Below are 22,868 nucleotides of genomic sequence, written 5' to 3' on the forward strand. Positions count from 1 at the left end.
TCACTATCATCGTATATCATTTCCATTACTTACAGTCAGGTATAAACACAAGCCACGAGGCAGAGGAAGCAGACGACACGCGAGGCGCCGCCGGCCAAGTCGCACACGGAAGTACTGCTCGCTCGGCACCGAGGTGTTGCCAGGCGGGCAGCCAGCCAAGTACTAGCCGGGCCCGATGATGCTTAACTTCGGTGATCGGACGAGAACCGGTGTATTCATCATGGTATGGCCGTTGGCGCTCATCTAATGTAGGAGCACGGCAGAATTCGCGTTCGGCTTTTCTCCCAACACACAAAATGTTAGTTTTCGGCCGCATTTGACGAAAGCGCTTCCTTCCGCAACCGCCAGTTCCTCGAGGACGGCGCGGGGAGGCGCGCCCGGCGTCCCAGCAGAGTGACGGCCGAATTGGCGGGCGCACCGCCGCGTGTGTGAGACGCACTGCTGCTCGTTGCACCCCCTGTCATTCGCTGGGTGCGTGCGGCCTTCGACACTAGCGGAGGACGAATCTTGTCCCTGGTGTTCAGCGGAGGGCCTGTGCGGGGTGTGGCAGTGTCGTGCTGGAGGGCCCACTGGTACGATGTGGGCTTCCTCGCCTCGCCTCGCCTCGCCTCACACCAGGTGTCTGCGTAGTTTGCAGTGCATTCGCACCATTCCTATCCCTGTCCCTGACCCCGTCCCGACTTGTCCCGACATTGCTCGACTGCCGCTCGCTGCCGCTCGGGTCGTGGTCCATATGACAGCGCAAGCACGACAAACGTCTGCGGGACGAGACGAGACGAGACGAGACGAGACGACTAAGGAATAAATTCGTGGTTACAAATCAAATTTGGAACTCTACACTCCTACACAAGAATAGGCGGTGACGTATTTCAGAAATCACCTGCCGATTCGTACTGTTTTGTCGTTTTCAAAGTCTTCTTGGCAAACTTGGTTAGCACATTCTCCCTCAAACTGAGTTAATTACTGCATTTTCGTACCATTACAGTAGTTTAAAAGGCTTAAGGAAGCATCTTTGTCACAACAGAAAGGTAGTTTGAAAATTGGGCTGGCGACATTACAAAAAAAAAAAAAAACAGGAAGGGAGCCAACAGCACCCGGGTTTCCCAGGCGGTCACCCATCCAAGTACTAGCCGGGCCCGATGATGCTTAACTTCGGTGATCGGACGAGAACCGGTGTATTCATCATGGTATGGCCGTTGGCGCTCATCTAATGTAGGAGCACGGCAGAATTCGCGTTCGGCTTTTCTCCCAACACACAAAATGTTAGTTTTCGGCCGCATTTGACGAAAGCGCTTCCTTCCGCAACCGCCAGTTCCTCGAGGACGGCGCGGGGAGGCGCGCCCGGCGTCCCAGCAGAGTGACGGCCGAATTGGCGGGCGCACCGCCGCGTGTGTGAGACGCACTGCTGCTCGTTGCACCCCCTGTCATTCGCTGGGTGCGTCCGGCCTTCGACACTAGCGGAGGACGAATCTTGTCCCTGGTGTTCAGCGGAGGGCCTGTGCGGGGTGTGGCAGTGTCGTGCTGGAGGGCCCACTGGTACGATGTGGGCTTCCTCGCCTCGCCTCGCCTCGCCTCACACCAGGTGTCTGCGTAGTTTGCAGTGCATTCGCACCATTCCTATCCCTGTCCCTGACCCCGTCCCGACTTGTCCCGACTTTGCTCGACTGCCGCACGCTGCCGCTCGGGTCGTGGTCCATATGACAGCGCAAGCACGACAAACGTCTGCGGGACGAGACGAGACGAGACGAGACGACTAAGGAATAAGTTCGTGGTTACAAATCAAATTTGGAACTCAACACACCTACACAACAATAGGCGGTGACGTATTTCAGAAATCACCTGCCGATTCGTAGTGTTTTGTCGTTTTCAAAGTCTTCTTGGCAAACTTGGTTAGCACATTCTCCCTCAAACTGAGTTAATTACTGCATTTTCGTACCATTACAGTAGTTTAAAAGGCTTAAGGAAGCATCTTTGTCACAACAGAAAGGTAGTTTGAAAATTGGGCTGGCGACATTACAAAAAAAAAAAAAGACAGGAAGGGAGCCAACAGCACCCGGGTTTCCCAGGCGGTCACCCATCCAAGTACTAGCCGGGCCCGATGATGCTTAACTTCGGTGATCGGACGAGAACCGGTGTATTCATCATGGTATGGCCGTTGGCGCTCATCTAATGTAGGAGCACGGCAGAATTCGCGTTCGGCTTTTCTCCCAACACACAAAATGTTAGTTTTCGGCCGCATTTGACGAAAGCGCTTCCTTCCGCAACCGCCAGTTCCTCGAGGACGGCGCGGGGAGGTGCGCCCGGCGTCCCAGCAGAGTGACGGCCGAATTGGCGGGCGCACCGCCGCGTGTGTGAGACGCACTGCTACTCGTTGCACCCCCTGTCATTCGCTGGGTGCGTGCGGCCTTCGACACTAGCGGAGGACGAATCTTGTCCCTGGTGTTCAGCGGAGGGCCTGTGCGGGGTGTGGCAGTGTCGTGCTGGAGGGCCCACTGGTACGATGTGGGCTTCCTCGCCTCGCCTCGCCTCGCCTCACACCAGGTGTCTGCGTAGTTTGCAGTGCATTCGCACCATTCCTATCCCTGTCCCTGACCCCGTCCCGACTTGTCCCGACTTTGCTCGACTGCCGCTCGCTGCCGCTCGGGTCGTGGTCCATATGACAGCGCAAGCACGACAAACGTCTGCGGGACGAGACGAGACGAGACGAGACGACTAAGGAATAAGTTCGTGGTTACAAATCAAATTTGGAACTCAACACACCTACACAACAATAGGCGGTGACGTATTTCAGAAATCACCTGCCGATTCGTAGTGTTTTGTCGTTTTCAAAGTCTTCTTGGCAAACTTGGTTAGCACATTCTCCCTCAAACTGAGTTAATTACTGCATTTTCGTACCATTACAGTAGTTTAAAAGGCTTAAGGAAGCATCTTTGTCACAACAGAAAGGTAGTTTGAAAATTGGGCTGGCGACATTACAAAAAAAAAAAAACAGGAAGGGAGCCAACAGCACCCGGGTTTCCCAGGCGGTCACCCATCCAAGTACTAGCCGGGCCCGATGATGCTTAACTTCGGTGATCGGACGAGAACTTTTTTTTTTTTTTTTTTTTAAAAGGCTTAAGGAAGCATCTTTGTCACAACAGAAAGGTAGATTGAAAATTGGGCTGGCGACATAACAAAAAGAAAACAGGAAGGGAGCCAACAGCACCCGGGTTTCCCAGGCGGTAACCCATCCAAGTACTAGCCGGGCCCGATGATGCTTAACTTCGGTGATCGGACGAGAACCGGTGTATTCATCATGGTATGGCCGTTGGCGCTCATCTAATGTAGGAGCACGGCAGAATTCGCGTTCGGCTTTTCTCCCAACACACAAAATGTTAGTTTTCGGCCGCATTTGACGAAAGCGCTTCCTTCCGCAACCGCCAGTTCCTCGAGGACGGCGCGGGGAGGCGCGCCCGGCGTCCCAGCAGAGTGACGGCCGAATTGGCGGGCGCACCGCCGCGTGTGTGAGACGCACTGCTGCTCGTTGCACCCCCTGTCATTCGCTGGGTGCGTGCGGCCTTCGACACTAGCGGAGGACGAATCTTGTCCCTGGTGTTCAGCGGAGGGCCTGTGCGGGGTGTGGCAGTGTCGTGCTGGAGGGCCCACTGGTACGATGTGGGCTTCCTCGCCTCGCCTCGCCTCGCCTCACACCAGGTGTCTGCGTAGTTTGCAGTGCATTCGCACCATTCCTATCCCTGTCCCTGACCCCGTCCCGACTTGTCCCGACTTTGCTCGACTGCCGCTCGCTGCCGCTCGGGTCGTGGTCCATATGACAGCGCAAGCACGACAAACGTCTGCGGGACGAGACGAGACGAGACGAGACGAGACGACTAAGGAATAAATTCGTGGTTACAAATCAAATTTGGAACTCAACACACCTACACAACAATAGGCGGTGACGTATTTCAGAAATCACCTGCCGATTCGTACTGTTTTGTCGTTTTCAAAGTCTTCTTGGCAAACTTGGTTAGCACATTATCCCTCAAACTGAGTTAATTACTGCATTTTCGTACCATTACAGTAGTTTAAAAGGCTTAAGGAAGCATCTTTGTCACAACAGAAAGGTAGTTTGAAAATTGGGCTGGCGACATTACAAAAAAAAAAAAAAACAGGAAGGGAGCCAGCAGCACCCGGGTTTCCCAGGCGGTCACCCATCCACGTACTAGCCGGGCCCGATGTTGCTTAACTTCGGTGATCGGACGAGAACCGTTGTATTCATCATGGTATGGCCGTTGGCGCTCATCTAATGTAGGAGCACGGCAGAATTCGCGTTCGGCTTTTCTCCCAACACACAAAATGTTAGTTTTCGGCCGCATTTGACGAAAGCGCTTCCTTCCGCAACCGCCAGTTCCTCGAGGACGGCGCGGGGAGGCGCGCCCGGCGTCCCAGCAGAGTGACGGCCGAATTGGCGGGCGCACCGCCGCGTGTGTGAGACGCACTGCTGCTCGTTGCACCCCCTGTCATTCGCTGGGCGAGTGCAGCCTTCGACACTAGCGGAGGACGCATCTTGTCCCTGGTGTTCAGCGGAGGGCCTGTGCGGGGTGTGGCAGTGTCGTGCTGGAGGGCCCACTGGTAGCGATGTGGGCTTCCTCGCCTCGCCTCGCCTCGCCTCGCCTCACACCAGGTGTCTGCGTAGTTTGCAGTGCATTCGCACCATTCCTATCCCTGTCCCTGACCCCGTCCCGACTTGTCCCGACTTTGCTCGACTGCCGCTCGCTGCCGCTCGGGTCGTAGTCCATATGACAGCGCAAGCACGACAAACGTCTGCGGGACGAGACGAGACGAGACGACTAAGGAATAAATTCGTGGTTACAAATCAAATTTGGAACTCTACACTCCTACACAACAATAGGCGGTGACGTATTTCAGAAATCACCTGCCGATTCGTACTGTTTTGTCGTTTTCAAAGTCTTTTTGGCAAACTTGGTTAGCACATTCTCCCTCAAACTGAGTTAATTACTGCATTTTCGTACCATTACAGTAGTTTAAAAGGCTTAAGGAAGCATCTTTGTCACAACAGAAAGGTAGTTTGAAATTTGGGATGGCGACATAACAAAAAAAAAAAAAACAGGAAGGGAGCCAACAGCACCCGGGTTTCCCAGGCGGTCACCCATCCAAGTACTAGCCGGGCCCGATGATGCTTAACTTCGGTGATCGGACGAGAACCGGTGTATTCATCATGGTATGGCCGTTGGCGCTCATCTAATGTAGGAGCACGGCAGAATTCGCGTTCGGCTTTTCTCCCAACACACAAAATGTTAGTTTTCGGCCGCATTTGACGAAAGCGCTTCCTTCCGCAACCGCCAGTTCCTCGAGGACGGCGCGGGGAGGCGCGCCCGGCGTCCCAGCAGAGTGACGGCCGAATTGGCGGGCGCACCGCCGCGTGTGTGAGACGCACTGCTACTCGTTGCACCCCCTGTCATTCGCTGGGTGCGTGCGGCCTTCGACACTAGCGGAGGACGAATCTTGTCCCTGGTGTTCAGCGGAGGGCCTGTGCGGGGTGTGGCAGTGTCGTGCTGGAGGGCCCACTGGTACGATGTGGGCTTCCTCGCCTCGCCTCGCCTCGCCTCACACCAGGTGTCTGCGTAGTTTGCAGTGCATTCGCACCATTCCTATCCCTGTCCCTGACCCCGTCCCGACTTGTCCCGACTTTGCTCGACTGCCGCTCGCTGCCGCTCGGGTCGTGGTCCATATGACAGCGCAAGCACGACAAACGTCTGCGGGACGAGACGAGACGAGACGAGACGACTAAGGAATAAGTTCGTGGTTACAAATCAAATTTGGAACTCAACACACCTACACAACAATAGGCAGTGACGTATTTCAGAAATCACCTGCCGATTCGTACTGTTTTGTCGTTTTCAAAGTCTTCTTGGCAAACTTGGTTAGCACATTCTCCCTCAAACTGAGTTAATTACTGCATTTTCGTACCATTACAGTAGTTTAAAAGGCTTAAGGAAGCATCTTTGTCACAACAGAAAGGTAGTTTGAAAATTGGGCTGGCGACATTACAAAAAAAAAAAAAACAGGAACGGAGCCAACAGCACCCGGGTTTCCCAGGCGGTCACCCATCCAAGTACTAGCCGGGCCCGATGATGCTTAACTTCGGTGATCGGACGAGAACCGGTGTATTCATCATGGTATGGCCGTTGGCGCTCATCTAATGTAGGAGCACGGCAAAATTCGCGTTCGGCTTTTCTCCCAACACACAAAATGTTAGTTTTCGGCCGCATTTGACGAAAGCGCTTCCTTCCGCAACCGCCAGTTCCTCGAGGACGGCGCGGGGAGGCGCGCCCGGCGTCCCAGCAGAGTGACGGCCGAATTGGCGGGCGCACCGCCGCGTGTGTGAGACGCACTGCTGCTCGTTGCACCCCCTGTCATTCGCTGGGTGCGTGCGGCCTTCGACACTAGCGGAGGACGAATCTTGTCCCTGGTGTTCAGCGGAGGGCCTGTGCGGGGTGTGGCAGTGTCGTGCTGGAGGGCCCACTGGTACGATGTGGGCTTCCTCGCCTCGCCTCGCCTCGCCTCACACCAGGTGTCTGTGTAGTTTGCAGTGCATTCGCACCATTCCTATCCCTGTCCCTGACCCCGTCCCGACTTGTCCCGACTTTGCTCGACTGCCGCTCGCTGCCGCTCGGGTCGTGGTCCATATGACAGCGCAAGCACGACAAACGTCTGCGGGACGAGACGAGACGAGACGAGACGAGACGAGACGACTAAGGAATAAATTCGTGGTTACAAATCAAATTTGGAACTCTACACTCCTACACAAGAATAGGCGGTGACGTATTTCAGAAATCACCTGCCGATTCGTACTGTTTTGTCGTTTTCAAAGTCTTCTTGGCAAACTTGGTTAGCACATTCTCCCTCAAACTGAGTTAATTACTGCATTTTCGTACCATTACAGTAGTTTAAAAGGCTTAAGGAAGCATCTTTGTCACAACAGAAAGGTAGTTTGAAAATTGGGCTGGCGACATTACAAAAACAAAAAAAACAGGAAGGGAGCCAACAGCACCCGGGTTTCCCAGGCGGTCACCCATCCAAGTACTAGCCGGGCCCGATGATGCTTAACTTCGGTGATCGGACGAGAACCGGTGTATTCATCATGGTATGGCCGTTGGCGCTCATCTAATGTAGGAGCACGGCAGAATTCGCGTTCGGCTTTTCTCCCAACACACAAAATGTTAGTTTTCGGCCGCATTTGACGAAAGCGCTTCCTTCCGCAACCGCCAGTTCCTCGAGGACGGCGCGGGGAGGCGCGCCCGGCGTCCCAGCAGAGTGACGGCCGAATTGGCGGGCGCACCGCCGCGTGTGTGAGACGCACTGCTGCTCGTTGCACCCCCTGTCATTCGCTGGGTGCGTGCGGCCTTCGACACTAGCGGAGGACGAATCTTGTCCCTGGTGTTCAGCGGAGGGCCTGTGCGGGGTGTGGCAGTGTCGTGCTGGAGGGCCCACTGGTACGATGTGGGCTTCCTCGCCTCGCCTCGCCTCGCCTCGCCTCGCCTCACACCAGGTGTCTGCGTAGTTTGCAGTGCATTCGCACCATTCCTATCCCTGTCCCTGACCCCGTCCCGACTTGTCCCGACTTTGCTCGACTGCCGCTCGCTGCCGCTCGGGTCGTGGTCCATATGACAGCGCAAGCACGACAAACGTCTGCGGGACGAGACGAGACGAGACGAGACGACTAAGGAATAAATTCGTGGTTACAAATCAAATTTGGAACTCTACACTCCTACACAAGAATAGGCGGTGACGTATTTCAGAAATCACCTGCCGATTCGTACTGTTTTGTCGTTTTCAAAGTCTTCTTGGCAAACTTGGTTAGCACATTCTCCCTCAAACTGAGTTAATTACTGCATTTTCGTACCATTACAGTAGTTTAAAAGGCTTAAGGAAGCATCTTTGTCACAACAGAAAGGTAGTTTGAAAATTGGGCTGGCGACATTACAAAAAAAAAAAAAAAACAGGAAGGGAGCCAACAGCACCCGGGTTTCCCAGGCGGTCACCCATCCAAGTACTAGCCGGGCCCGATGATGCTTAACTTCGGTGATCGGACGAGAACCGGTGTATTCATCATGGTATGGCCGTTGGCGCTCATCTAATGTAGGAGCACGGCAGAATTCGCGTTCGGCTTTTCTCCCAACACACAAAATGTTAGTTTTCGGCCGCATTTGACGAAAGCGCTTCCTTCCGCAACCGCCAGTTCCTCGAGGACGGCGCGGGGAGGCGCGCCCGGCGTCCCAGCAGAGTGACGGCCGAATTGGCGGGCGCACCGCCGCGTGTGTGAGACGCACTGCTGCTCGTTGCACCCCCTGTCATTCGCTGGGTGCGTGCGGCCTTCGACACTAGCGGAGGACGAATCTTGTCCCTGGTGTTCAGCGGAGGGCCTGTGCGGGGTGTGGCAGTGTCGTGCTGGAGGGCCCACTGGTACGATGTGGGCTTCCTCGCCTCGCCTCGCCTCGCCTCACACCAGGTGTCTGCGTAGTTTGCAGTGCATTCGCACCATTCCTATCCCTGTCCCTGACCCCGTCCCGACTTGTCCCGACTTTGCTCGACTGCCGCTCGCTGCCGCTCGGGTCGTGGTCCATATGACAGCGCAAGCACGACAAACGTCTGCGGGACGAGACGAGACGAGACGAGACGACTAAGGAATAAGTTCGTGGTTACAAATCAAATTTGGAACTCAACACACCTACACAACAATAGGCGGTGACGTATTTCAGAAATCACCTGCCGATTCGTAGTGTTTTGTCGTTTTCAAAGTCTTCTTGGCAAACTTGGTTAGCACATTCTCCCTCAAACTGAGTTAATTACTGCATTTTCGTACCATTACAGTAGTTTAAAAGGCTTAAGGAAGCATCTTTGTCACAACAGAAAGGTAGTTTGAAAATTGGGCTGGCGACATTACAAAAAAAAAAAAAACAGGAAGGGAGCCAACAGCACCCGGGTTTCCCAGGCGGTCACCCATCCAAGTACTAGCCGGGCCCGATGATGCTTAACTTCGGTGATCGGACGAGAACCGGTGTATTCATCATGGTATGGCCGTTGGCGCTCATCTAATGTAGGAGCACGGCAGAATTCGCGTTCGGCTTTTCTCCCAACACACAAAATGTTAGTTTTCGGCCGCATTTGACGAAAGCGCTTCCTTCCGCAACCGCCAGTTCCTCGAGGACGGCGCGGGGAGGCGCGCCCGGCGTCCCAGCAGAGTGACGGCCGAATTGGCGGGCGCACCGCCGCGTGTGTGAGACGCACTGCTGCTCGTTGCACCCCCTGTCATTCGCTGGGTGCGTGCGGCCTTCGACACTAGCGGAGGACGAATCTTGTCCCTGGTGTTCAGCGGAGGGCCTGTGCGGGGTGTGGCAGTGTCGTGCTGGAGGGCCCACTGGTACGATGTGGGCTTCCTCGCCTCGCCTCGCCTCGCCTCACACCAGGTGTCTGCGTAGTTTGCAGTGCATTCGCACCATTCCTATCCCTGTCCCTGTCCCCGTCCCGACTTGTCCCGACTTTGCTCGACTGCCGCTCGCTGCCGCTCGGGTCGTGGTCCATATGACAGCGCAAGCACGACAAACGTCTGCGGGACGAGACGAGACGAGACGAGACGAGACGACTAAGGAATAAATTCGTGGTTACAAATCAAATTTGGAACTCTACACTCCTACACAAGAATAGGCGGTGACGTATTTCAGAAATCACCTGCCGATTCGTACTGTTTTGTCGTTTTCAAAGTCTTCTTGGCAAACTTGGTTAGCACATTCTCCCTCAAACTGAGTTAATTACTGCATTTTCGTACCATTACAGTAGTTTAAAAGGCTTAAGGAAGCATCTTTGTCACAACAGAAAGGTAGTTTGAAAATTGGGCTGGCGACATTACAAAAAAAAAAAAAAACAGGAAGGGAGCCAGCAGCACCCGGGTTTCCCAGGCGGTCACCCATCCACGTACTAGCCGGGCCCGATGTTGCTTAACTTCGGTGATCGGACGAGAACCGTTGTATTCATCATGGTATGGGCGTTGGCGCTCATCTAATGTAGGAGCACGGCAGAATTCGCGTTCGGCTTTTCTCCCAACACACAAAATGTTAGTTTTCGGCCGCATTTGACGAAAGCGCTTCCTTCCGCAACCGCCAGTTCCTCGAGGACGGCGCGGGGAGGCGCGCCCGGCGTCCCAGCAGAGTGACGGCCGAATTGGCGGGCGCACCGCCGCGTATGTGAGACGCACTGCTGCTCGTTGCACCCCCTGTCATTCGCTGGGTGCGTGCGGCCTTCGACACTAGCGGAGGACGAATCTTGTCCCTGGTGTTCAGCGGAGGGCCTGTGCGGGGTGTGGCAGTGTCGTGCTGGAGGGCCCACTGGTACGATGTGGGCTTCCTCGCCTCGCCTCGCCTCGCCTCACACCAGGTGTCTGCGTAGTTTGCAGTGCATTCGCACCATTCCTATCCCTGTCCCTGTCCCCGTCCCGACTTGTCCCGACTTTGCTCGACTGCCGCTCGCTGCCGCTCGGGTCGTGGTCCATATGACAGCGCAAGCACGACAAACGTCTGCGGGACGAGACGAGACGAGACGAGACGAGACGACTAAGGAATAAATTCGTGGTTACAAATCAAATTTGGAACTCTACACTCCTACACAAGAATAGGCGGTGACGTATTTCAGAAATCACCTGCCGATTCGTACTGTTTTGTCGTTTTCAAAGTCTTCTTGGCAATCTTGGTTAGCACATTCTCCCTCAAACTGAGTTAATTACTGCATTTTCGTACCATTACAGTAGTTTAAAAGGCTTAAGGAAGCATCTTTGTCACAACAGAAAGGTAGTTTGAAATTTGGGATGGCGACATAACAAAAAAAAAAAAAAACAGGAAGGGAGCCAACAGCACCCGGGTTTCCCAGGCGGTCACCCATCCAAGTACTAGCCGGGCCCGATGATGCTTAACTTCGGTGATCGGACGAGAACCGGTGTATTCATCATGGTATGGCCGTTGGCGCTCATCTAATGTAGGAGCACGGCAGAATTCGCGTTCGGCTTTTCTCCCAACACACAAAATGTTAGTTTTCGGCCGCATTTGACGAAAGCGCTTCCTTCCGCAACCGCCAGTTCCTCGAGGACGGCGCGGGGAGGCGCGCCCGGCGTCCCAGCAGAGTGACGGCCGAATTGGCGGGCGCACCGCCGCGTGTGTGAGACGCACTGCTGCTCGTTGCACCCCCTGTCATTCGCTGGGCGCGTGCAGCCTTCGACACTAGCGGAAGGCGCATCTTGTCCCTGGTGTTCAGCGGAGGGCCTGTGCGGGGTGTGGCAGTGTCGTGCTGGAGGGCCCAATGGTAGCGGTGTGGGCTTCCTCGCCTCGCCTCGCCTCGCCTCGCCTCGCCTCACACCAGGTGTCTGCGTAGTTTGCAGTGCATTCGCACCATTCCTATCCCTGTCCCTGTCCCCGTCCCGACTTGTCCCGACTTTGCTCGACTGCCGCTCGCTGCCGCTCGGGTCGTGGTCCATATGACAGCGCAAGCACGACAAACGTCTGCGGGACGAGACGAGACGAGACGAGGCGACTAAGGAATAAGTTCGTGGTTACAAATCAAATTTGGAACTCAACACACCTACACAACTATAGGCGGTGACGTATTTCAGAAATCACCTGCCGATTCGTACTGTTTTGTCGTTTTCAAAGTCTTCTTGGCAAACTTGGTTAGCACATTCTCCCTCAAACTGAGTTAATTACTGCATTTTCGTTCCATTACAGTAGTTTAAAAGGCTTAAGGAAGCATCTTTGTCACAACAGAAAGGTAGTTTGAAAATTGGGCTGGCGACATAACAAAAAAAAAACAGTAAGGGAGCCAACAGCACCCGGGTTTCACAGGCGGTCACCCATCCAAGTACTAGCCGGGCCCGATGATGCTTAACTTCGGTGATCGGACGAGAACCGGTGTATTCATCATGGTATGGCCGTTGGCGCTCATCTAATGTAGGAGCACGGCAGAATTCGCGTTCGGCTTTTCTCCCAACACACAAAATGTTAGTTTTCGGCCGCATTTGACGAAAGCGCTTCCTTCCGCAACCGCCAGTTCCTCGAGGACGGCGCGGGGAGGCGCGCCCGGCGTCCCAGCAGAGTGACGGCCGAATTGGCGGGCGCACCGCCGCGTGTGTGAGACGCACTGCTGCTCGTTGCACCCCCTGTCATTCGCTGGGCGCGTGCAGCCTTCGACACTAGCGGAAGGCGCATCTTGTCCCTGGTGTTCAGCGGAGGGCCTGTGCGGGGTGTGGCAGTGTCGTGCTGGAGGGCCCAATGGTAGCGGTGTGGGCTTCCTCGCCTCGCCTCGCCTCGCCTCGCCTCGCCTCACACCAGGTGTCTGCGTAGTTTGCAGTGCATTCGCACCATTCCTATCCCTGTCCCTGTCCCCGTCCCGACTTGTCCCGACTTTGCTCGACTGCCGCTCGCTGCCGCTCGGGTCGTGGTCCATATGACAGCGCAAGCACGACAAACGTCTGCGGGACGAGACGAGACGAGACGAGGCGACTAAGGAATAAGTTCGTGGTTACAAATCAAATTTGGAACTCAACACACCTACACAACTATAGGCGGTGACGTATTTCAGAAATCACCTGCCGATTCGTACTGTTTTGTCGTTTTCAAAGTCTTCTTGGCAAACTTGGTTAGCACATTCTCCCTCAAACTGAGTTAATTACTGCATTTTCGTTCCATTACAGTAGTTTAAAAGGCTTAAGGAAGCATCTTTGTCACAACAGAAAGGTAGTTTGAAAATTGGGCTGGCGACATAACAAAAAAAAAACAGTAAGGGAGCCAACAGCACCCGGGTTTCCCAGGCGGTCACCCATCCAAGTACTAGCCGGGCCCGATGATGCTTAACTTCGGTGATCGGACGAGAACCGGTGTATTCATCATGGTATGGCCGTTGGCGCTCATCTAATGTAGGAGCACGGCAGAATTCGCGTTCGGCTTTTCTCCCAACACACAAAATGTTAGTTTTCGGCCGCATTTGACGAAAGCGCTTCCTTCCGCAACCGCCAGTTCCTCGAGGACGGCGCGGGGAGGCGCGCCCGGCGTCCCAGCAGAGTGACGGCCGAATTGGCGGGCGCACCGCCGCGTGTGTGAGACGCACTGCTGCTCGTTGCACCCCCTGTCATTCGCTGGGCGCGTGCAGCCTTCGACACTAGCGGAGGACGCATCTTGTCCCTGGTGTTCAGCGGAGGGCCTGTGCGGGGTGTGGCAGTGTCGTGCTGGAGGGCCCACTGGTAGCGATGTGGGCTTCCTCGCCTCGCCTCGCCTCGCCTCGCCTCACACCAGGTGTCTGCGTAAGTTTGCAGTGCATTCGCACCATTCCTATCCCTGTCCCTGTCCCCGTCCCGACTTGTCCCGACTTTGCTCGACTGCCGCTCGCTGCCGCTCGGGTCGTAGTCCATATGACAGCGCAAGCACGACAAACGTCTGCGGGACGAGACGAGACGAGACGACTAAGGAATAAATTCGTGGTTACAAATCAAATTTGGAACTCTACACTCCTACACAACAATAGGCGGTGACGTATTTCAGAAATCACCTGCCGATTCGTACTGTTTTGTCGTTTTCAAAGTCTTTTTGGCAATCTTGGTTAGCACATTCTCCCTCAAACTGAGTTAATTACTGCATTTTCGTACCATTACAGTAGTTTAAAAGGCTTAAGGAAGCATCTTTGTCACAACAGAAAGGTAGTTTGAAATTTGGGATGGCGACATAACAAAAAAAAAAAAAAAACAGGAAGGGAGCCAACAGCACCCGGGTTTCCCAGGCGGTCACCCATCCAAGTACTAGCCGGGCCCGATGATGCTTAACTTCGGTGATCGGACGAGAACCGGTGTATTCATCATGGTATGGCCGTTGGCGCTCATCTAATGTAGGAGCACGGCAGAATTCGCGTTCGGCTTTTCTCCCAACACACAAAATGTTAGTTTTCGGCCGCATTTGACGAAAGCGCTTCCTTCCGCAACCGCCAGTTCCTCGAGGACGGCGCGGGGAGGCGCGCCCGGCGTCCCAGCAGAGTGACGGCCGAATTGGCGGGCGCACCGCCGCGTGTGTGAGACGCACTGCTGCTCGTTGCACCCCCTGTCATTCGCTGGGCGCGTGCAGCCTTCGACACTAGCGGAAGGCGCATCTTGTCCCTGGTGTTCAGCGGAGGGCCTGTGCGGGGTGTGGCAGTGTCGTGCTGGAGGGCCCAATGGTAGCGGTGTGGGCTTCCTCGCCTCGCCTCGCCTCGCCTCGCCTCGCCTCACACCAGGTGTCTGCGTAGTTTGCAGTGCATTCGCACCATTCCTATCCCTGTCCCTGTCCCCGTCCCGACTTGTCCCGACTTTGCTCGACTGCCGCTCGCTGCCGCTCGGGTCGTGGTCCATATGACAGCGCAAGCACGACAAACGTCTGCGGGACGAGACGAGACGAGACGAGGCGACTAAGGAATAAGTTCGTGGTTACAAATCAAATTTGGAACTCAACACACCTACACAACTATAGGCGGTGACGTATTTCAGAAATCACCTGCCGATTCGTACTGTTTTGTCGTTTTCAAAGTCTTCTTGGCAAACTTGGTTAGCACATTCTCCCTCAAACTGAGTTAATTACTGCATTTTCGTTCCATTACAGTAGTTTAAAAGGCTTAAGGAAGCATCTTTGTCACAACAGAAAGGTAGTTTGAAAATTGGGCTGGCGACATAACAAAAAAAAAACAGTAAGGGAGCCAACAGCACCCGGGTTTCCCAGGCGGTCACCCATCCAAGTACTAGCCGGGCCCGATGATGCTTAACTTCGGTGATCGGACGAGAACCGGTGTATTCATCATGGTATGGCCGTTGGCGCTCATCTAATGTAGGAGCACGGCAGAATTCGCGTTCGGCTTTTCTCCCAACACACAAAATGTTAGTTTTCGGCCGCATTTGACGAAAGCGCTTCCTTCCGCAACCGCCAGTTCCTCGAGGACGGCGCGGGGAGGCGCGCCCGGCGTCCCAGCAGAGTGACGGCCGAATTGGCGGGCGCACCGCCGCGTGTGTGAGACGCACTGCTGCTCGTTGCACCCCCTGTCATTCGCTGGGCGCGTGCAGCCTTCGACACTAGCGGAGGACGCATCTTGTCCCTGGTGTTCAGCGGAGGGCCTGTGCGGGGTGTGGCAGTGTCGTGCTGGAGGGCCCACTGGTAGCGATGTGGGCTTCCTCGCCTCGCCTCGCCTCGCCTCGCCTCACACCAGGTGTCTGCGTAAGTTTGCAGTGCATTCGCACCATTCCTATCCCTGTCCCTGTCCCCGTCCCGACTTGCCCCGACTTTGCTCGACTGCCGCTCGCTGCCGCTCGGGTCGTAGTCCATATGACAGCGCAAGCACGACAAACGTCTGCGGGACGAGACGAGACGAGACGACTAAGGAATAAATTCGTGGTTACAAATCAAATTTGGAACTCTACACTCCTACACAACAATAGGCGGTGACGTATTTCAGAAATCACCTGCCGATTCGTACTGTTTTGTCGTTTTCAAAGTCTTTTTGGCAAACTTGGTTAGCACATTCTCCCTCAAACTGAGTTAATTACTGCATTTTCGTACCATTACAGTAGTTTAAAAGGCTTAAGGAAGCATCTTTGTCACAACAGAAAGGTAGTTTGAAATTTGGGATGGCGACATAACAAAAAAAAAAAAAAAACAGGAAGGGAGCCAACAGCACCCGGGTTTCCCAGGCGGTCACCCATCCAAGTACTAGCCGGGCCCGATGATGCTTAACTTCGGTGATCGGACGAGAACCGGTGTATTCATCATGGTATGGCCGTTGGCGCTCATCTAATGTAGGAGCACGGCAGAATTCGCGTTCGGCTTTTCTCCCAACACACAAAATGTTAGTTTTCGGCCGCATTTGACGAAAGCGCTTCCTTCCGCAACCGCCAGTTCCTCGAGGACGGCGCGGGGAGGCGCGCCCGGCGTCCCAGCAGAGTGACGGCCGAATTGGCGGGCGCACCGCCGCGTGTGTGAGACGCACTGCTGCTCGTTGCACCCCCTGTCATTCGCTGGGCGCGTGCAGCCTTCGACACTAGCGGAGGACGCATCTTGTCCCTGGTGTTCAGCGGAGGGCCTGTGCGGGGTGTGGCAGTGTCGTGCTGGAGGGCCCACTGGTAGCGATGTGGGCTTCCTCGCCTCGCCTCGCCTCGCCTCGCCTCACACCAGGTGTCTGCGTAAGTTTGCAGTGCATTCGCACCATTCCTATCCCTGTCCCTGTCCCCGTCCCGACTTGTCCCGACTTTGCTCGACTGCCGCTCGCTGCCGCTCGGGTCGTAGTCCATATGACAGCGCAAGCACGACAAACGTCTGCGGGACGAGACGAGACGAGACGACTAAGGAATAAATTCGTGGTTACAAATCAAATTTGGAACTCTACACTCCTACACAACAATAGGCGGTGACGTATTTCAGAAATCACCTGCCGATTCGTACTGTTTTGTCGTTTTCAAAGTCTTTTTGGCAAACTTGGTTAGCACATTCTCCCTCAAACTGAGTTAATTACTGCATTTTCGTACCATTACAGTAGTTTAAAAGGCTTAAGGAAGCATCTTTGTCACAACAGAAAGGTAGTTTGAAATTTGGGATGGCGACATAACAAAAAAAAAAAAACAGGAAGGGAGCCAACAGCACCCGGGTTTCCCAGGCGGTCACCCATCCAAGTACTAGCCGGGCCCGATGATGCTTAACTTCGGTGATCGGACGAGAACCGGTGTATTCATCATGGTATGGCCGTTGGCGCTCATCTAATGTAGGAGCACGGCAGAATTCGCGTTCGGCTTTTCTCCCAACACACAAAATGTTAGTTTTCGGCCGCATTTGACGAAAGCGCTTCCTTCCGCAACCGCCAGTTCCTCGAGGACGGCGCGGGGAGGCGCGCCCGGCGTCCCAGCAGAGTGACGGCCGAATTGGCGGGCGCACCGCCGCGTGTGTGAGACGCACTGCTGCTCGTTGCACCCCCTGTCATTCGCTGGGCGCGTGCAGCCTTCGACACTAGCGGAGGACGCATCTTGTCCCTGGTGTTCAGCGGAGGGCCTGTGCGGGGTGTGGCAGTGTCGTGCTGGAGGGCCCACTGGTAGCGATGTGGGCTTCCTCGCCTCGCCTCGCCTCGCCTCGCCTCGCCTCACACCAGGTGTCTGCGTAAGTTTGCAGTGCATTCGCACCATTCCTATCCCTGTCCCTGTCCCCGTCCCGACTTGTCCCGACTTTGCTCGACTGCCGCTCGCTGCCGCTCGGGTCGTAGTCCATATGACAGCGCAAGCACGACAAACGTCTGCGGGACGAGACGAGACGAGACGAGACGACTAAGGAATAAATTCGTGGTTACAAATCAAATTTGGAACTCTACACTCCTACACAACAATAGGCGGTGACGTATTTCAGAAATCACCTGCCGATTCGTACTGTTTTGTCGTTTTCAAAGTCTTTTTGGCAAACTTGGTTAGCACATTCTCCCTCAAACTGAGTTAATTACTGCATTTTCGTACCATTACAGTAGTTTAAAAGGCTTAAGGAAGCATCTTTGTCACAACAGAAAGGTAGTTTGAAATTTGGGATGGCGACATAACAAAAAAAAAAAAAACAGGAAGGGAGCCAACAGCACCCGGGTTTCCCAGGCGGTCACCCATCCAAGTACTAGCCGGGCCCGATGATGCTTAACTTCGGTGATCGGACGAGAACCGGTGTATTCATCATGGTATGGCCGTTGGCGCTCATCTAATGTAGGAGCACGGCAGAATTCGCGTTCGGCTTTTCTCCCAACACACAAAATGTTAGTTTTCGGCCGCATTTGACGAAAGCGCTTCCTTCCGCAACCGCCAGTTCCTCGAGGACGGCGCGGGGAGGCGCGCCCGGCGTCCCAGCAGAGTGACGGCCGAATTGGCGGGCGCACCGCCGCGTGTGTGAGACGCACTGCTGCTCGTTGCACCCCCTGTCATTCGCTGGGCGCGTGCAGCCTTCGACACTAGCGGAGGACGCATCTTGTCCCTGGTGTTCAGCGGAGGGCCTGTGCGGGGTGTGGCAGTGTCGTGCTGGAGGGCCCACTGGTAGCGATGTGGGCTTCCTCGCCTCGCCTCGCCTCGCCTCGCCTCACACCAGGTGTCTGCGTAAGTTTGCAGTGCATTCGCACCATTCCTATCCCTGTCCCTGTCCCCGTCCCGACTTGTCCCGACTTTGCTCGACTGCCGCTCGCTGCCGCTCGGGTCGTAGTCCATATGACAGCGCAAGCACGACAAACGTCTGCGGGACGAGACGAGACGAGACGACTAAGGAATAAATTCGTGGTTACAAATCAAATTTGGAACTCTACACTCCTACACAACAATAGGCGGTGACGTATTTCAGAAATCACCTGCCGATTCGTACTGTTTTGTCGTTTTCAAAGTCTTTTTGGCAAACTTGGTTAGCACATTCTCCCTCAAACTGAGTTAATTACTGCATTTTCGTACCATTACAGTAGTTTAAAAGGCTTAAGGAAGCATCTTTGTCACAACAGAAAGGTAGTTTGAAATTTGGGATGGCGACATAACAAAAAAAAAAAACAGGAAGGGAGCCAACAGCACCCGGGTTTCCCAGGCGGTCACCCATCCAAGTACTAGCCGGGCCCGATGATGCTTAACTTCGGTGATCGGACGAGAACCGGTGTATTCATCATGGTATGGCCGTTGGCGCTCATCTAATGTAGGAGCACGGCAGAATTCGCGTTCGGCTTTTCTCCCAACACACAAAATGTTAGTTTTCGGCCGCATTTGACGAAAGCGCTTCCTTCCGCAACCGCCAGTTCCTCGAGGACGGCGCGGGGAGGCGCGCCCGGCGTCCCAGCAGAGTGACGGCCGAATTGGCGGGCGCACCGCCGCGTGTGTGAGACGCACTGCTGCTCGTTGCACCCCCTGTCATTCGCTGGGCGCGTGCAGCCTTCGACACTAGCGGAGGACGCATCTTGTCCCTGGTGTTCAGCGGAGGGCCTGTGCGGGGTGTGGCAGTGTCGTGCTGGAGGGCCCACTGGTAGCGATGTGGGCTTCCTCGCCTCGCCTCGCCTCGCCTCGCCTCGCCTCACACCAGGTGTCTGCGTAGTTTGCAGTGCATTCGCACCATTCCTATCCCTGTCCCTGTCCCCGTCCCGACTTGTCCCGACTTTGCTCGACTGCCGCTCGCTGCCGCTCGGGTCGTAGTCCATATGACAGCGCAAGCACGACAAACGTCTGCGGGACGAGACGAGACGAGACGACTAAGGAATAAATTCGTGGTTACAAATCAAATTTGGAACTCTACACTCCTACACAACAATAGGCGGTGACGTATTTCAGAAATCACCTGCCGATTCGTACTGTTTTGTCGTTTTCAAAGTCTTTTTGGCAAACTTGGTTAGCACATTCTCCCTCAAACTGAGTTAATTACTGCATTTTCGTACCATTACAGTAGTTTAAAAGGCTTAAGGAAGCATCTTTGTCACAACAGAAAGGTAGTTTGAAATTTGGGATGGCGACATAACAAAAAAAAAAAAAACAGGAAGGGAGCCAACAGCACCCGGGTTTCCCAGGCGGTCACCCATCCAAGTACTAGCCGGGCCCGATGATGCTTAACTTCGGTGATCGGACGAGAACCGGTGTATTCATCATGGTATGGCCGTTGGCGCTCATCTAATGTAGGAGCACGGCAGAATTCGCGTTCGGCTTTTCTCCCAACACACAAAATGTTAGTTTTCGGCCGCATTTGACGAAAGCGCTTCCTTCCGCAACCGCCAGTTCCTCGAGGACGGCGCGGGGAGGCGCGCCCGGCGTCCCAGCAGAGTGACGGCCGAATTGGCGGGCGCACCGCCGCGTGTGTGAGACGCACTGCTGCTCGTTGCACCCCCTGTCATTCGCTGGGCGCGTGCAGCCTTCGACACTAGCGGAGGACGCATCTTGTCCCTGGTGTTCAGCGGAGGGCCTGTGCGGGGTGTGGCAGTGTCGTGCTGGAGGGCCCACTGGTAGCGATGTGGGCTTCCTCGCCTCGCCTCGCCTCGCCTCGCCTCACACCAGGTGTCTGCGTAAGTTTGCAGTGCATTCGCACCATTCCTATCCCTGTCCCTGTCCCCGTCCCGACTTGTCCCGACTTTGCTCGACTGCCGCTCGCTGCCGCTCGGGTCGTAGTCCATATGACAGCGCAAGCACGACAAACGTCTGCGGGACGAGACGAGACGAGACGACTAAGGAATAAATTCGTGGTTACAAATCAAATTTGGAACTCTACACTCCTACACAACAATAGGCGGTGACGTATTTCAGAAATCACCTGCCGATTCGTACTGTTTTGTCGTTTTCAAAGTCTTTTTGGCAAACTTGGTTAGCACATTCTCCCTCAAACTGAGTTAATTACTGCATTTTCGTACCATTACAGTAGTTTAAAAGGCTTAAGGAAGCATCTTTGTCACAACAGAAAGGTAGTTTGAAATTTGGGATGGCGACATAACAAAAAAAAAAAAAACAGGAAGGGAGCCAACAGCACCCGGGTTTCCCAGGCGGTCACCCATCCAAGTACTAGCCGGGCCCGATGATGCTTAACTTCGGTGATCGGACGAGAACCGGTGTATTCATCATGGTATGGCCGTTGGCGCTCATCTAATGTAGGAGCACGGCAGAATTCGCGTTCGGCTTTTCTCCCAACACACAAAATGTTAGTTTTCGGCCGCATTTGACGAAAGCGCTTCCTTCCGCAACCGCCAGTTCCTCGAGGACGGCGCGGGGAGGCGCGCCCGGCGTCCCAGCAGAGTGACGGCCGAATTGGCGGGCGCACCGCCGCGTGTGTGAGACGCACTGCTGCTCGTTGCACCCCCTGTCATTCGCTGGGCGCGTGCAGCCTTCGACACTAGCGGAGGACGCATCTTGTCCCTGGTGTTCAGCGGAGGGCCTGTGCGGGGTGTGGCAGTGTCGTGCTGGAGGGCCCACTGGTAGCGATGTGGGCTTCCTCGCCTCGCCTCGCCTCGCCTCGCCTCACACCAGGTGTCTGCGTAGTTTGCAGTGCATTCGCACCATTCCTATCCCTGTCCCTGTCCCCGTCCCGACTTGTCCCGACTTTGCTCGACTGCCGCTCGCTGCCGCTCGGGTCGTAGTCCATATGACAGCGCAAGCACGACAAACGTCTGCGGGACGAGACGAGACGAGACGACTAAGGAATAAATTCGTGGTTACAAATCAAATTTGGAACTCTACACTCCTACACAACAATAGGCGGTGACGTATTTCAGAAATCACCTGCCGATTCGTACTGTTTTGTCGTTTTCAAAGTCTTTTTGGCAAACTTGGTTAGCACATTCTCCCTCAAACTGAGTTAATTACTGCATTTTCGTACCATTACAGTAGTTTAAAAGGCTTAAGGAAGCATCTTTGTCACAACAGAAAGGTAGTTTGAAATTTGGGATGGCGACATAACAAAAAAAAAAAAACAGGAAGGGAGCCAACAGCACCCGGGTTTCCCAGGCGGTCACCCATCCAAGTACTAGCCGGGCCCGATGATGCTTAACTTCGGTGATCGGACGAGAACCGGTGTATTCATCATGGTATGGCCGTTGGCGCTCATCTAATGTAGGAGCACGGCAGAATTCGCGTTCGGCTTTTCTCCCAACACACAAAATGTTAGTTTTCGGCCGCATTTGACGAAAGCGCTTCCTTCCGCAACCGCCAGTTCCTCGAGGACGGCGCGGGGAGGCGCGCCCGGCGTCCCAGCAGAGTGACGGCCGAATTGGCGGGCGCACCGCCGCGTGTGTGAGACGCACTGCTGCTCGTTGCACCCCCTGTCATTCGCTGGGCGCGTGCAGCCTTCGACACTAGCGGAGGACGCATCTTGTCCCTGGTGTTCAGCGGAGGGCCTGTGCGGGGTGTGGCAGTGTCGTGCTGGAGGGCCCACTGGTAGCGATGTGGGCTTCCTCGCCTCGCCTCGCCTCGCCTCGCCTCACACCAGGTGTCTGCGTAAGTTTGCAGTGCATTCGCACCATTCCTATCCCTGTCCCTGTCCCCGTCCCGACTTGTCCCGACTTTGCTCGACTGCCGCTCGCTGCCGCTCGGGTCGTAGTCCATATGACAGCGCAAGCACGACAAACGTCTGCGGGACGAGACGAGACGAGACGACTAAGGAATAAATTCGTGGTTACAAATCAAATTTGGAACTCTACACTCCTACACAACAATAGGCGGTGACGTATTTCAGAAATCACCTGCCGATTCGTACTGTTTTGTCGTTTTCAAAGTCTTTTTGGCAAACTTGGTTAGCACATTCTCCCTCAAACTGAGTTAATTACTGCATTTTCGTACCATTACAGTAGTTTAAAAGGCTTAAGGAAGCATCTTTGTCACAACAGAAAGGTAGTTTGAAATTTGGGATGGCGACATAACAAAAAAAAAAAAAACAGGAAGGGAGCCAACAGCACCCGGGTTTCCCAGGCGGTCACCCATCCAAGTACTAGCCGGGCCCGATGATGCTTAACTTCGGTGATCGGACGAGAACCGGTGTATTCATCATGGTATGGCCGTTGGCGCTCATCTAATGTAGGAGCACGGCAGAATTCGCGTTCGACTTTTCTCCCAACACACAAAATGTTAGTTTTCGGCCGCATTTGACGAAAGCGCTTCCTTCCGCAACCGCCAGTTCCTCGAGGACGGCGCGGGGAGGCGCGCCCGGCGTCCCAGCAGAGTGACGGCCGAATTGGCGGGCGCACCGCCGCGTGTGTGAGACGCACTGCTGCTCGTTGCACCCCCTGTCATTCGCTGGGCGCGTGCAGCCTTCGACACTAGCGGAGGACGCATCTTGTCCCTGGTGTTCAGCGGAGGGCCTGTGCGG

At 54.8% G+C, this 22,868-nt stretch overlaps 22 non-coding genes and 2 pseudogenes across 22 annotated transcripts; all 24 read right to left on the reverse strand.

Annotated features, from left to right (window-relative positions):
* Positions 1–119: 119 nt before the first annotated feature.
* LOC126089575 (5S ribosomal RNA) lies at positions 120–237 on the reverse strand (annotated as a pseudogene).
* Positions 238–1,082: 845 nt separating this feature from the next.
* LOC126090027 (5S ribosomal RNA) lies at positions 1,083–1,201 on the reverse strand. The gene has a single exon (XR_007520894.1). It is a non-coding gene; the product is annotated as a 5S ribosomal RNA (ribosomal RNA).
* An 840-nt stretch (positions 1,202–2,041) lies between these two features.
* On the reverse strand, positions 2,042–2,160 carry LOC126090028 (5S ribosomal RNA). The gene has a single exon (XR_007520895.1). It is a non-coding gene; the product is annotated as a 5S ribosomal RNA (ribosomal RNA).
* A 1,033-nt stretch (positions 2,161–3,193) lies between these two features.
* Positions 3,194–3,312, reverse strand: LOC126089040 (5S ribosomal RNA). Its single transcript, XR_007520385.1, has one exon. It is a non-coding gene; the product is annotated as a 5S ribosomal RNA (ribosomal RNA).
* Positions 3,313–4,157: 845 nt separating this feature from the next.
* Positions 4,158–4,276, reverse strand: LOC126089487 (5S ribosomal RNA). The gene has a single exon (XR_007520809.1). It is a non-coding gene; the product is annotated as a 5S ribosomal RNA (ribosomal RNA).
* Positions 4,277–5,116: 840 nt separating this feature from the next.
* LOC126090029 (5S ribosomal RNA) lies at positions 5,117–5,235 on the reverse strand. The gene has a single exon (XR_007520896.1). It is a non-coding gene; the product is annotated as a 5S ribosomal RNA (ribosomal RNA).
* An 839-nt stretch (positions 5,236–6,074) lies between these two features.
* LOC126090030 (5S ribosomal RNA) lies at positions 6,075–6,193 on the reverse strand. The gene has a single exon (XR_007520897.1). It is a non-coding gene; the product is annotated as a 5S ribosomal RNA (ribosomal RNA).
* An 849-nt stretch (positions 6,194–7,042) lies between these two features.
* On the reverse strand, positions 7,043–7,161 carry LOC126090031 (5S ribosomal RNA). The gene has a single exon (XR_007520898.1). It is a non-coding gene; the product is annotated as a 5S ribosomal RNA (ribosomal RNA).
* Positions 7,162–8,012: 851 nt separating this feature from the next.
* Positions 8,013–8,131, reverse strand: LOC126090032 (5S ribosomal RNA). Its single transcript, XR_007520899.1, has one exon. It is a non-coding gene; the product is annotated as a 5S ribosomal RNA (ribosomal RNA).
* Positions 8,132–8,970: 839 nt separating this feature from the next.
* Positions 8,971–9,089, reverse strand: LOC126090033 (5S ribosomal RNA). The gene has a single exon (XR_007520900.1). It is a non-coding gene; the product is annotated as a 5S ribosomal RNA (ribosomal RNA).
* Positions 9,090–9,934: 845 nt separating this feature from the next.
* On the reverse strand, positions 9,935–10,053 carry LOC126089489 (5S ribosomal RNA; annotated as a pseudogene).
* Positions 10,054–10,898: 845 nt separating this feature from the next.
* On the reverse strand, positions 10,899–11,017 carry LOC126090034 (5S ribosomal RNA). The gene has a single exon (XR_007520901.1). It is a non-coding gene; the product is annotated as a 5S ribosomal RNA (ribosomal RNA).
* Positions 11,018–11,863: 846 nt separating this feature from the next.
* LOC126089048 (5S ribosomal RNA) lies at positions 11,864–11,982 on the reverse strand. Its single transcript, XR_007520392.1, has one exon. It is a non-coding gene; the product is annotated as a 5S ribosomal RNA (ribosomal RNA).
* Positions 11,983–12,828: 846 nt separating this feature from the next.
* Positions 12,829–12,947, reverse strand: LOC126090036 (5S ribosomal RNA). The gene has a single exon (XR_007520903.1). It is a non-coding gene; the product is annotated as a 5S ribosomal RNA (ribosomal RNA).
* Positions 12,948–13,790: 843 nt separating this feature from the next.
* On the reverse strand, positions 13,791–13,909 carry LOC126090037 (5S ribosomal RNA). Its single transcript, XR_007520904.1, has one exon. It is a non-coding gene; the product is annotated as a 5S ribosomal RNA (ribosomal RNA).
* An 846-nt stretch (positions 13,910–14,755) lies between these two features.
* Positions 14,756–14,874, reverse strand: LOC126090038 (5S ribosomal RNA). Its single transcript, XR_007520905.1, has one exon. It is a non-coding gene; the product is annotated as a 5S ribosomal RNA (ribosomal RNA).
* An 843-nt stretch (positions 14,875–15,717) lies between these two features.
* On the reverse strand, positions 15,718–15,836 carry LOC126090039 (5S ribosomal RNA). The gene has a single exon (XR_007520906.1). It is a non-coding gene; the product is annotated as a 5S ribosomal RNA (ribosomal RNA).
* An 840-nt stretch (positions 15,837–16,676) lies between these two features.
* On the reverse strand, positions 16,677–16,795 carry LOC126090040 (5S ribosomal RNA). The gene has a single exon (XR_007520907.1). It is a non-coding gene; the product is annotated as a 5S ribosomal RNA (ribosomal RNA).
* An 851-nt stretch (positions 16,796–17,646) lies between these two features.
* LOC126090041 (5S ribosomal RNA) lies at positions 17,647–17,765 on the reverse strand. Its single transcript, XR_007520908.1, has one exon. It is a non-coding gene; the product is annotated as a 5S ribosomal RNA (ribosomal RNA).
* An 839-nt stretch (positions 17,766–18,604) lies between these two features.
* LOC126090042 (5S ribosomal RNA) lies at positions 18,605–18,723 on the reverse strand. Its single transcript, XR_007520909.1, has one exon. It is a non-coding gene; the product is annotated as a 5S ribosomal RNA (ribosomal RNA).
* An 845-nt stretch (positions 18,724–19,568) lies between these two features.
* On the reverse strand, positions 19,569–19,687 carry LOC126090043 (5S ribosomal RNA). The gene has a single exon (XR_007520910.1). It is a non-coding gene; the product is annotated as a 5S ribosomal RNA (ribosomal RNA).
* An 841-nt stretch (positions 19,688–20,528) lies between these two features.
* Positions 20,529–20,647, reverse strand: LOC126090044 (5S ribosomal RNA). Its single transcript, XR_007520911.1, has one exon. It is a non-coding gene; the product is annotated as a 5S ribosomal RNA (ribosomal RNA).
* Positions 20,648–21,486: 839 nt separating this feature from the next.
* LOC126090045 (5S ribosomal RNA) lies at positions 21,487–21,605 on the reverse strand. The gene has a single exon (XR_007520912.1). It is a non-coding gene; the product is annotated as a 5S ribosomal RNA (ribosomal RNA).
* Positions 21,606–22,446: 841 nt separating this feature from the next.
* Positions 22,447–22,565, reverse strand: LOC126090047 (5S ribosomal RNA). The gene has a single exon (XR_007520914.1). It is a non-coding gene; the product is annotated as a 5S ribosomal RNA (ribosomal RNA).
* Between the last annotated feature and the right edge of the window lie 303 nt (positions 22,566–22,868).

The sequence above is a fragment of the Schistocerca cancellata genome, chromosome 6, assembly GCF_023864275.1.
Source record: "Schistocerca cancellata isolate TAMUIC-IGC-003103 chromosome 6, iqSchCanc2.1, whole genome shotgun sequence".
Taxonomy (NCBI): domain Eukaryota; kingdom Metazoa; phylum Arthropoda; class Insecta; order Orthoptera; family Acrididae; genus Schistocerca; species Schistocerca cancellata.